Here is a 12,875-nt window from a genome sequence, read left to right as displayed (position 1 = left end):
TGTGTGTGTGTGTGTGTGTGTGTGTTAAGAGGCCTAGAAACAGCTAGCCTCAGACTCTTCTCCAGAAAAGCCCATCCCAGAAATGTGTCATTCTAAGTTCAAAAATGGCCCTTCTCTGAGAACCACTCATTCTTTCTAGAAATAATTCCATTTAATCCAGAAATTCCCCATTTCCAGAAGGTCTCATATCTAGAAATCTTTCAGCTTCTCTCCAGCAATATCCCAACAACATCTTTAGAAATCCCAGCATCTAGTACAAAGGCTCTATTTTAACTCCAGGAATGTTCCACTTCCAGAAATACCATCTCCAGACATGCTCCTAAGCCATCCTCAAAATCATTTTTAGAGGTACTACAGCATATCTTGAGAAATATTCCAATTCTAGTAATGTAGTGTGTTCAGATAGACCCCATATTTACTCCAGAAAGTGCTATCTCCCATCTCCAGAAACATTCTCATTTCATCAAAATGTCCTCATTTCATCTTCAAGAAATGAACTCTCTCCAGAAGAGCTTTCTTGCTAATCTCTAGATACATCCTTATTCTGTCTTTAAGAAATATTATCTCTCATATCTAAATACATTTCATCTTTGGAAAAATTCTAACTCCTGTCTGGAAATGCCCATGGCACCTTCAGAAAGGTTCCACTTTGAGCCAAGACATCACAGAACCACAGGTACTCCTTCAGGATCTTTTGGCAGGTGAATGGTGACTGGGTCTCCTCCTCTCGCATCTCTCTGGGTCCCCTGAGATCCCTGGTCTTCTAGACTTGCACTGGTCCCTGGAGTACGCACGCAGTCAAGAGCTATGACACGGGTGGGGAGATCTTAGGGAGACAGCAGTTTATCTTAGGGGTGACTCTCTAGAAGCTCTGGTATCACAGTTTGTATGAAGCTACACAGCGAACCCAAAGGTGATGTCTCTCTGATCATTTAAATCTCTGCAATTTCCTGTGCAGTTTACACCCTTGGGAACCTGTTGGCTTTCTGTAGCTCCAACTTGATATATATGATATATATCAATGATATATAATGATATATACCAAGTTGGAGGGGACATGAGCTACGTAGGAGGAGAGAGAGCATGGGAACAAACAAAAGCTCCTACTTCTCAGGTCCAAACAGAACTGAAGGAGGTAGGAGGAAACTAAGTAAGAAGGAACGGACCAGGATAGACATAATTAGACCCTCAGCACAGCTACTCTAGGTCACAAAAGACCCATATTCAAAACACTGAACAGGTGCAGTCTCACCTCTATATGTATATACAACCTCCACATACAACACAGACACAATCATCCTCACCTACAATCCCCAGGGCCTCTTGGGGAGCAAGGTTTGGGAACACTAAGTCAGGGCCTGCTCTTGGTCCCCCATGCCAGTCTGAGTGGCAAGACAGAGTGGTCACAGATGCAGGGTGATGACAGTTGTGGGCAGGTGCGTGACTCTAGGGCTTAGAGCTCAGAAGGAACAAACCAGAAGATCTGCCTGCAGTTAGACCAAGATGGGTCACTGCTCTTAGGGTTTACTCAGGCCACTATTTATTTAGACCACTTTTTCTTTGGGCAAAACAGAAAGCTGTGACATTGCTTCTGTACACAGTTGAGTGATAGTCTCTGGAGGCACTCTGGCTGTATCCTCCTGACATTTCTGAATGAATTATCTCCAAGATTCATTTTAGGGTAGAGACAGAAAGTTGGGGAAAGGCCTGGAGAATAGGAAGTGAGCCAGAACCAGCACAGAAACACACACCTGGACACAACACATATAGCATATAGCAGACACATACACACATAGATAAACATACAGCAAACACACATGCACCTGGACATGCACACACAGCTAAGTGTATATCAGATACACAGATACAAGTAAACATACAGCAGATATACACCTGGACATACACACACAGGTAAGCACATAGCAGACACACACACACACACACACACACACACACACACACACACACACACAGCGTATAGCAGACACATACCTGGACACACACACAGATAGCATACAAGCAGACACACACAGGTAAGTATAGAGCAGACATGTATCTGGATAGGCACACATAGGTAAGCACATAACAGACACACCTGGACATGCACACACCAGAAAGGGAGAGAAGTGGGTCCTTTTGGCCTGCATCAGTTTCTTCCCAGAAGCTGGTGGTGGGTGGGAAGGGAAGAAGGACTGTCAGTAACAGTTAGGTCAGCTCCTAAAGAGGAAAAATCTCTTTTATGAAGCAAATTAACTTGAAATAAACCTCATTCACTTGGAAATTTCCAAGCACCCCTCGTCAATCCTATAGGGTCAAGGGTAGAAACAAATAGAATTTGGAAAGACCCTTAGCTTTGCTCTTAGTTGGGGTTTCTGGGGTTTCTCTATCCTTCTTTTCCCTAGCTCTTACATACAAATGGGTACTGCACCGCCCTTCTCAAACTTTTCCTGCCAAGGTTCATATTCTCTCTGCCTCCTTTCCTCCTCTGGGAATTGAGATTCTTGCCCAAAACAGTGATTTAAAATTACACACACACACACACACACACACACACACACACACACATAAATTGGAAACAAAATTGTAAAGTCATTGTTCCTGGACAAAGAAATTAGTCAAGTATGATTACAGTGAATCCTTTCCTGTGCCAACTTCATCATCTGGCATATTCGAGCCCAATGCTGCCATCATAGTATCAGTTCATCTTGTTGAGGGTCTTCCTTTCTGTATTTAATCTTGCTATGGTGCAACAAAAATCTGAAAGAACTAGAAGCTTGTGTTGCCAGGGTGGTGGAAATTCTGGGCCACACCTTGGAGTCAGTAGGAACTGAACCCTTGAGTCTCTCAGCCTCCTGGGAGCCGCTGGACCTTCAGGTTTCTATATTTGTATTCTCTATCCCTCACAGTTCAAATTACACTAGCTCTTCTGAGACCCTTTTATTGTACATTGTCACTTCAGCAAAAGGTTATATATGAGGATGTAAAAATCCCTCTTGCATACTAACTAAAAGAGCTTTTTAGAAAATGTACAGGAAAAAGACATTCACCTAAGAACTGACTTTTACAGGTTGGAAGAAGGACTGGTCAAAAGTAGGGCTCCTGTCAAAGCCCTGTCATTACTGCGAACCAGGGCATGTCACTTCACTCTCAAGTTCCAGTGCTAAAAATGGGAATTAAAGCCTCACCAAAACCCTTGATCATGGTTGTGAGGAGGGACATATACTAGAAGTGGCTGAAGTTGTAACAACTGAATAACAGAGAACAGTGGAATCTGAGGGCTCTCTATGCTACCAATCAAATGCTTATCAGGCAAGAGAAGCAGTGCTGCTGCACAAGCCTCCTGCTATTCTCATCCTCCTGCTCTCGCTTTCACTCCCTCAGAGACACCAACCCAGCACCAGAGGAGAGGAGTCTTGCAGAGTTTTGGCCTCTAGAATTTCAAAATCAATGCCTCTGCTGTGACAAAGCTCAAGAATGTACTCTGTAGGAGACCCAGGAACCCCCCTCTAGGGCACCTGGATGTGAGCCCAGCTTTAAGCTGAGTGGGAAACTCAGCAGACAGCATGGCCCAGCCCTGCCAGTGGGTGGCAAGCCATCCTAGCTCCACCTGGAGTGCCCTGAAAATCCAATCTGGCAATGTTCATTTGCCGTTTTTTTATAGAGTAGCAAAATTAGTAAGAATCCAGATTTGCATGAGAAATCTGATGTTTTAAAATCTTGCAGCGTGTTGTCATCCAGGGACCCTGGAGAACATCATGCTGAGTGAAATACCTCAGTCACAAAAGGACAAATACTGTACAGCACCACTGTTATAAAGCAAGCCTGACATGGGGTGGTAAAGATAATAGGAAAAGAGGGTATAGATAATGACCACTGCACTGGAACAGATGAAGGAAAGAATTGTTTAAAAGGAATGTATGATTAGGAATTGTATGTATGACAACAACCCAGAATAAGAAGTGCATTGCAAAGAGGAGTAGGAGGAAGTGAGGGAGGTAACTGTGCAACAAGGAATGAGTATTTTTTTTTAAAAGTGAACTGGGGAGGGGGAAGGGAGGGAGAAGGGGGTAAAATGTGCAACAATGAATGAATAAAAATCTAAAATCACAAAATAAAATTTTATTTAAAAAAACACAAAACCTTGTACTGGCCAAAGAGGGCTCACCCAAGGTCTTCTCAGAGGAAGCGTGCTTCAACCCACCTTCTAGATATCTTATTGGGATGAAAACTGGCAAGAGATGAGGACATCTGGGCAGGAAGAACAGGTTGGTTTGAGCAAAGGCTGGATAATGCCCACACAAAATACATTTTCAACAGCTGGGAAATGGTGCCATTGTTAAGCAGAAGTGCCTTCACTGGGCCCCAGTGTGCTTGCTATGAAATAGAGACAGCAAAGCTCTTCTCTGGTGTGTGCTGGAGAAAAGGCAAGTCAGTGAGTTAGAATCAGATGAGAGAAAAAAAAAAAAAGAATCAGATGAGAGGGCTTAACACCCAAGTTCAAGGAGTGCCATGGGCACCAGGAAGGTTGACAATACCCAAGCCCATTCCTGCTTTGGGCTTGTTACTTGCCTGGGCTTCCACTATTTAGAACTCCTACTCTTTGAGTTAAGCAATGTCTACCTTTAGACATTTAGACCTTTAGACCAAGGAAGGAGAGCAAATTCTGAAGACAGTCCTAGGCTCACCCCTATCCCAGTTTCTTACTGGCCCACAGGACCCTGACCCTGTGTAGTCTTACTGCTCAGTTTACCCATCTCTAAAGTTCAAGTCTATGTGTGTTCTGTTGTACATAGGGTTTTCACAGGCCTGCTATTTTGGAAGTGGATGGCCAAGTCTTCTTCCTAGTATGTCTTAATCTGAATGTTCAGATTTAAAGAACTATTTGGCAGACAAACATCTTACAGAAAAAGTGAAAGACATATCCCGTATTGTGGAATTAACCATTAGTTTCAGGGTTGTCCCTGCCTTTGGGGCAAGCGTCTTGACCCACTTGTTTCCCTGCTCCACCATCCACCAGCATACTCATCCACTTCTACCCACTCCCTTCAACATCTATCTCCCATTGTCCAACCCTTGATCTGATAGCTTATGTCTAAAGCTTCCTTGGCTTCTGTGATTCCAAACACATCAGCTGCTGACAATTTCTTATGCTGTGACCAGTGTCTCTTAAGTTTAGCGGTAATGTTTCCCAAGCGAAGGTGATGTGTCCTGTAGAACTGGTGATGTTCAACGTCAAGAAGACAAAGATTCTCACCACTGAACCAACTGGCAGCATCAGGATGGATGGTGAAGAGATTATGAACAGCTTTAGTTTGCTTGGTTCCACAGTCATCACTCTTAGTACCAGCAGCCAGGAAATTAAAAGACATTTTGCGATGGGAAAGTCTGCTGTTAGGGACCTCTCCAAAGTACTGAAGAGCAACGGTGTCTCTCTGGAGACTAAGGTGCATCTGATACAGCCATGGTCTTTGCAATCACTTGTTATGCATCAGAGAGTTGGACAATGACTAGGGAGGATAGAAGGAGAACTGATGCCTTTGAGCTTTGGTCCTGGAGAAGAGTATTGAATGTACCATGGACTGTCAAGAAAACAGATTCATCCTAGAGAGGGTTAAACCAGGCTGCTCCTAGGAGGCAAGGATTCTGAGGCTTTGTCTGACATACTTTGGACTGGTCCTTGGAGAAGGACATCATGCTTGGGAGGGTGGAGGGACAGCGCAGGAAGGGAAGACCCTCTATGAGGTGGATTGATTCAGTGACTAGGGTAATTGGAATGGGTGTATCGGAGACAATGCGATTGGCACAGGACAGAGCAGAGTTTAGGGCTGTTGTACATAGGGTCACTATGAGTTGCAAGCAACTCGACGGCGCATAACAACAACAAAGTGCAAGTGCAGGGGTATTGCAAGCTGCAAAGTTCTGAGATCTGGAGACTTACAGACTTGTAAGTCCTCCTAGGGGATTCAGGACTCACTCTCCTCCTAGTGGGCCCTCTTGCTCATCTTACTCTCAATGTTCTTGCCCCCCAGGAACTCTGCCCCTCCCTCTCTATGTAAACATATCAGGGAATTATAATATGCTGGGTTCTAATCAACAGAAAGTACTGAAGGTTCCTTCCAACCACAGCCTTCACAATCCCTCCTTGTCTGTATGTGTGGACAAGTGGGCAAGCCTGCTGTCTAGAGTGAAAACTGCAGCTCAGGTAGGGGATTGGGGAGTCTTCCGCACCCATTCCCTCTGGACCAGTCACAGGCCATACCACACTCCAGGAGTGCTCAGAAGAACTGCCAAGGTAGAAGTCGGCTTTTGATCAATCCAAGCTCTCAGAGGTGCAGGACTCTAGGGCTTAAAGACATTGTCAGATCAACCAACAAAGGGAAATACAGATTTACATGTGCTTCCTGTGTGGACACTCTCAGAGGAGTTTCACCTATTGTGAACTTGTTCAGAACAGATGAGTAAATAATAAAAGCAAGTCTGTATCCACCTTTCTTATCCAGTAGTCCAACAATGATTTCTATTATTCTTTTCAGAAATATTCCCTCACCACTGACATAAATTACATACTCTCTGAAAAGAAGTCATCCTCTCTTCCCCTTCCCATCAAGCTTTGGTTTTATATATTTGCTTATTTCATGTAAGTGAGACCATACATAATTTGTACTTTGAGAACTGACTTTATTTATTCAATAAGATCTTTTCAAAGTTCATCCATGTTGTTGCAGGCATCAGAACTTCATTTCTCTTTATAGCTGAGTAATATTACTGTATGTATGGACCACATTCTATTTATCCATTCATCTGTGGATGGATATTTTGGTTGTTTCCACCTTGTAGATATTATGACAAAATGTTGACCTAAACACTGGTGCACAAGTTTGTTTGCATTTCCATTTTCACTTTTTCTGAGTATGTATCTGGATTGGGACTGGTAGGTCTTATGAGAATTCTATGTTTAACTTTTTTGAGGAACCACCAATCTTTTCCACAGTTGTTGTTGTTGTATTCGACCAAGTCATAAAAGACTCATAGCTGACACTCCGGTGGGTTTTCAGAGGCAGTTAATAGGACAGGAAGAGACTACCCATCCTTCTCCCATGGAGCAGCTGGTGGGATTCAAACCGTATGCCTTCGTCCTTGCAGCACAGCATCTTGCCACTAGGCTACCAGAGCTTTCTTTCCACAGTATTGTACCATTTTACATTCTGACTAGCAATAGATGGAGTTTTCGTTTCTCCACAATCTCAGCATCACCTGTTGCTTTCTGGGATTTCATCACTGCCATTCTAATGAAGGTGATGTGACATCTTGTGGTGTTTTGAATACTGGTTCATTTACAAAGTTCATATGTATTGTTTTTCTTTTCTTTTTTTTTTTTAAAATTCTTCTCTCATCTTTATTCATTGTCCAGCTCTCAGACACAAACGATTGAAAAGACCCTAGCCTGGATCAGGCACACCTTAGTTTTCAACTGACATCACTGCTCCTCAGTAGTTTGGAGATGTGAGGAAGGCTTGAAGCATTTGCTGAAGAAAATCTTCAAGACAGATTGAAGCTCAACATAAAGAAAACAAAAATTCTCACCACTGGGCCAACTGGCAGCATCATTGTTGCAGACCGAGGGTCCCAAAGAATAGAATAATTTTATAATAAAGAGACAAACAACCAGGAATGAGATAGAGCAGAGAGCGTAAAAAACAGGGGGCCAACAGTTCCCATGACTGAAGGCACTGAGCCATGCTTCTCTGAGTATTTATACAGAAAAACAAGGAAGTACAAAACAAAGGATAATGGTGAAATCTTTTACAGATAAGGCCAAGTTCCTCTTTATGTTACTCAGAAGAGGGAGGGGTTCATTTGATAAAAACTAAGAACAATGTTGACTCCTAAGGAACGCTCTAGTGTCTAAAGGTGACCTTCAGCTTGTATTAAGCCTCCCTCATTTCCCGATACAGCATTTGGTCTACTATTATTAATTTTGATATTCGGCTTCCCTCATTTCCCCCTCTTTTGTTTAAATCATAAGTTTGTGATCATCAAGATGAGTATAATTTTTCTTCTTCAGGATTCATTCTTGCTTGAATATAATCAAATATAAGAAAGCAAATATGAGAAAACAAAATAAGTTCACAAAAACACTTCCAATAAAGCAGCATTTCCTTGAGGATCAGCTTCCATTGTCATGTTGCCGTAGTCCCCATCAAAGCCAGTTCTGATTAATCTCCTTTGTCCATGCGTCCTTTGCCATTCCCTGTCACTCCTCCCTGGGAGAGATTTCACCCTGATTCATAAGGAAAATGGGGCCGCGGACTCTCTTAGCTACTTCCTGCTGAAAAGGGACGCTGTAGGTTTCAGGGTGAAGATCTTCTCTCACTACTCTGAAGGGCCCTTTGGCAATAGGAAACACATACTTTTGAGAAGATTGATTTTGGAATTTAAATGCACTGTTATCAGTTGTGCTTAGGGATACACGTTCATATCTTTGAAGATGCATTATGGAATGTATTGTTTTTCACACTAGCTCTTTCCCATCTGCTTCATCCCTCCTTCCCTCCACCCATCAAATTGTGCGATCTTATGATTAACCACTCCCTCTGCCCCCTATCTTCGTCCTTCTGTTCCCCCCTTTGGATCCTCATACTCATTCTATAACAGTATTTGTCCTTATGGGACTGAGTGAGTTCACTTAGCATAATGCTCTACAGTCCTTCCCAAGTTAGGTAGTAATTTACAAAAGTCATTGCTCCTGCATGCTGTGTAGTATTTCATCATGTGAATGTACCATAATTTCTCAATCCATTCAATCGTGGTTGGACATTTCAGCTGTTTCCATGTTCTTGAAAAGGTGAATAACGCTGCTATGAACATTGCTGTGCAAGTCTCCATTTGTGGCTCAGTTCTCATTTTATAGGTTTATATTCCAAGCAGTAGAATAGCTGGGTCATATGGAATTTCAGTGTTCAATTTTCTTAAGAAATGCCACACTGCTTTCCAGAATGGCTAGACCATTTTACAATCCCATCAACAATGTAAAAACATCTCATACCATATAAAAAAATCAGCTCAAGGTGAATCAGAGTCATGGGAGTAAAGCTTAAAGCTGTAAACTGGGATCAAGCTTAGATGGCCTAGTCTATGGCATAAAGAGACTGCCAAATATAGCCAGAAATGCTCAATCTGGAGAGGATAAAATTGGTGAGTGGTACTTTCTAAAGATTAAATCCCTGTGCACATCAAAACCTTTTCCAACAGAGTGAAAAGAAAAACAAACAAAACAAAACTACTGACTGGGAAAAACATTTGGCGATACCATTCCAAAGAAGGGTCTCATATCAAAAGTTTACAGAATCCTACAGGGCCTCCACAAGAAAAAGACTGATGGCACAATTACAAAATGGGCAAAAGACATGGAAAGATGTTTCACAGAGGAAGACATTCAGATGGTCAACAGACACATGAAGAAATGTTCAAAATCATTGACAATGAGAGGTGCAAATCAAAACCACAATGAGATACCATTTCATCCCAGTAGTAGTGGCAAAGTTTAACAGGACAGCAAATAATACATGTTGGAGAGGACATGGAGAGATAGGAACTCATACATTTTGTGGTTTTGAGTTACACCTCCCCTAGTAAGTTCTGGTGGTTTACTGGTAAAGAAATGTGTTGTCAACCCCAAAATCATGGTTCAAATCCAACAGCTGCTCCACAGAAGATGGACAATCTCCTCCCTTGCAGCTTACTGCCTCTGAAGACATATCAGTTCCAATTTGACGGTACATATCAACAGCAACAATGACTAATGGAGTTGTTGTTGTTGGTATGTGCCTTCGAGTACCTTGCTACTCATAGCGGCCCTATGTACAATAGCCCGAACCCTGCTCTATTCTGAGCCAATCTCATTGCCCCTGACACACTTCACAATCACTGAGCCAATCCATCTCATCTAGCATTTTCCTCTCTTGCACTGTTCCTCCACCCTCCCAAGAATATCTTTCTCAAAGAACTGGTTCCTCCTTGCAATATGCCCAAAGTATGTCAAATGCAGCTTTAGAATCTTTGCCTCCAAGGAGCAGCCTGATTTCACTCTCTCTAGGATGAACTTGTTTGTTCTCCTAGCAGTCTATGGTATCTTCAATACTCTTCTCTAGTACCACAGCTCAAAGTCATCAATTCTCTTTTCCATCATGCCTAGTCATTGTCCACCTTTCTGATGCATAGCAAGTAATCGGATCAGGCACACCTTAGTCTCCAGACTGACATGATTGTTCTTCAGTACTCTGGAGAGGTCCCTGATAGCAGACTTTCCCAATGCAATTTGCCTTTTGATTTCCTGGCTACTAGTACTAAGAGTTTTGATTGTGAAGCCAAGTAAACTGAAATTGTTAACAATCTCAATATCTTCACTGTCTGTCATGATGCTGGCAATCAGTCCAGTGGTGAGAATGTTTGTTTTCTTTTTTTTTTTTTGAGAATGTTTGTTTTTTTGATATTGCGTTTCAATCCATATTGAAGGCTGCAGTCCTTGACCCTCTGCAGCAAGTGCTGTAGGTCCTCCTCCGTTTCAGCAAGTAAGGTTGTGTTATTTGCATTGATAAAGAAGAATCTACAATGAACTGCTCCACAATGGAGAAAGATGGGCAATCTCCTCAATGATTTACAGCCTCTAAAAATCTGCTATGAGGGTTGCAACTCAACAGCAATGACCTTTTTAAATACTATTATTGAAAGAGGGCACTCTGGTGCATATAGATTGTAGGAAGTTGCTTTGCTAACACAAAGATTGCACACATCTGCCAGCTTGAATCCACTAGCGGCTACACAGGAGGAAAATGGGTAAGATCCTCCCATTGCAATTTGTATCCTCAGAAACCTGATGGAGGGTTGCTGTGAGTCAGTTCTGAGTGAGTTAAATGGTGAATGATAGAGCCTGGTGGCACAGTGCCTATCTGTCAGGCTATGTATCAGCTACTTCTCCTTCCAAAAAATGTACAGTCTTGGAAATTGATGGAGTCAAGATAGACTGAACCACAGTGGGCTCGGCTTTTTTTTTGGGGGGGGGGTGTTACTAGATATTGAAGGAACTCTAGTTTCCTTAGAATTGCAGTGCTAACCTGCACCGCTCTGGCAGTTTGAATTCACCAGTAACTCCAAGGGAAGAGAGAGACAATTGCCTCCTGTTGGATTCCCAGCATCAGAAACCCAATGGAGAGGCTCTGACTCAACAGCAGTGCCTGCTTGCTGAAACAGAGGAGAACCTGAAGCACTTGCTGCAGAAAGTCAAGGACTGTAACCTTCAATATGGACTGAAACTCAATATCAAGAAAACAAAGATTCTCATCTCTGGGCCGATTGGCAGCATCATGACAGATGGTGAAGAGACTGAGACTGTTCACAACTTTAGTTTGTTTGGCTCCACAATCAACACTCTTGGCACCAGCAGCCAGGAAATTAAAAGACGAATTGCATTGGGAAAGTCTGCTATTAGAGACTTCTCCAAAGTACTGAAGAGCAACGATGTCAGTCTGGAGACTGAGATGTGCCTGATGCAACCCATGTCTTTGCAATCACTTGCTATGCATCAGAAAGATGGACAATGACTAGGGAGGACAGAAGGAGAATTGATGCCTTTGAGCTGTGGTGTTGTAGAAGAGTATTGAATATACCATGGGCTGATAAGAGAATGAACAGATTTGTCCTGGAGAGGGTGAAGCCGGGCTGCTCATGGGAGGCAAGGATTCTAAAGCTTCATCTGACATACTTTTGACATGTTGCAAGGAGGGACCAATCTTTGGAGAGGGATGTCATGCTTGGGAGGGTTGGAGGGACAGCACAGGAGAGGAAGACCCTCTATGAGATGGATTGATTCAGTGACTGGGGAAATGGGGTAGGTGTGTCAGAGACAGTGAGATTGGCACAGGATAGAAAAAGGTTTAGGGCCGTTGTTGCTATGAGTTGCAGGCGACTCAACAGCACACAACAATGATGAATTAAGGGATCTCTGCTACTGGAGCTAAGTGCTAACAAACTGGCAATTCAAACCCACTTCGGGAGAAAAATCAGTCCAGTCTCTTTCCTCCTGTTCCACTTAGAGCCTTGGGAAGCTGAGGAAAGGTGGCCATGCACGGTTCAGAACTGACTTGCCAGAGAGGGGCTGTGTTTTCTTAGTGGCTAAAGAAACCCTGAAGACAGTAAGTACTCAAACACTAACTGAAAGGCTCTCCAAAAGTTAGTGGTTTGAACGAGCTGCTCTGCAAAATAACCAAGAGACTGCCTGTCTGCTTTTTCTATCAGAGGTAATTCTTCTCCTGTCCTATACGGTCACTATGAGTCACAATCCACTTGACAGCAGAGGATTTGATTTTGCTTTGAAACAGCTAATGAGGAGTCCTTTTGGGTAAACACTTATCCAAAGCAGGCTGGCAGTTCAAACCTTCCCATCAGTGGTTCCGAAGACCTCGAAATCCACTTCCAGAAGGTCACGTTTGAAAATCCTATAGAGCAGTTCCATTCTCCACACAATGCAGACAGAAGCCAGAAGCAACAGCAACTGTAACATGGTCAAAGGCTAATGGTGTTGATATCTTGTCATGCTCTTTCTTATTGAAAAACTTGCTGTTCAAAAATTTTGCACATCTTTTGACTGGGCCATTTGTCTTCTTGTTATTAAACCGTAGGAGTTTTATACATGTTTGGGATGATTTTATATGTGGCTCCTGGAAATATCCTCCAGGTCTGTAGGTTTCAACATTGTTGATAAAAATCTTTTTGTTACAACAAGGGAAAAACCCTTCATATTATGAAGTCTTTTGATGTTCACGCTTTTCTGATTTGTTTCCAAATCTGATAGTCTATCATTAAAGTTGGATCTCAGA

The 12,875-nt window shown here is 42.7% G+C and overlaps 1 pseudogene; it reads left to right on the top strand.

Moving 5' to 3' along the window:
• Window positions 1-12,875, top strand: part of LOC102865255 — a 19,345-nt pseudogene that overhangs the window by 4,360 nt on the left and 2,110 nt on the right.

Source organism: Elephantulus edwardii, unplaced genomic scaffold (genome assembly GCF_000299155.1).
Source record: "Elephantulus edwardii isolate Elephantulus edwardi_28Jun2011 unplaced genomic scaffold, EleEdw1.0 scaffold00314, whole genome shotgun sequence".
In the NCBI taxonomy this organism is placed as follows: Eukaryota; Metazoa; Chordata; class Mammalia; order Macroscelidea; family Macroscelididae; genus Elephantulus; species Elephantulus edwardii.
This window is presented reverse-complemented; position numbering and strand designations above follow the sequence as displayed.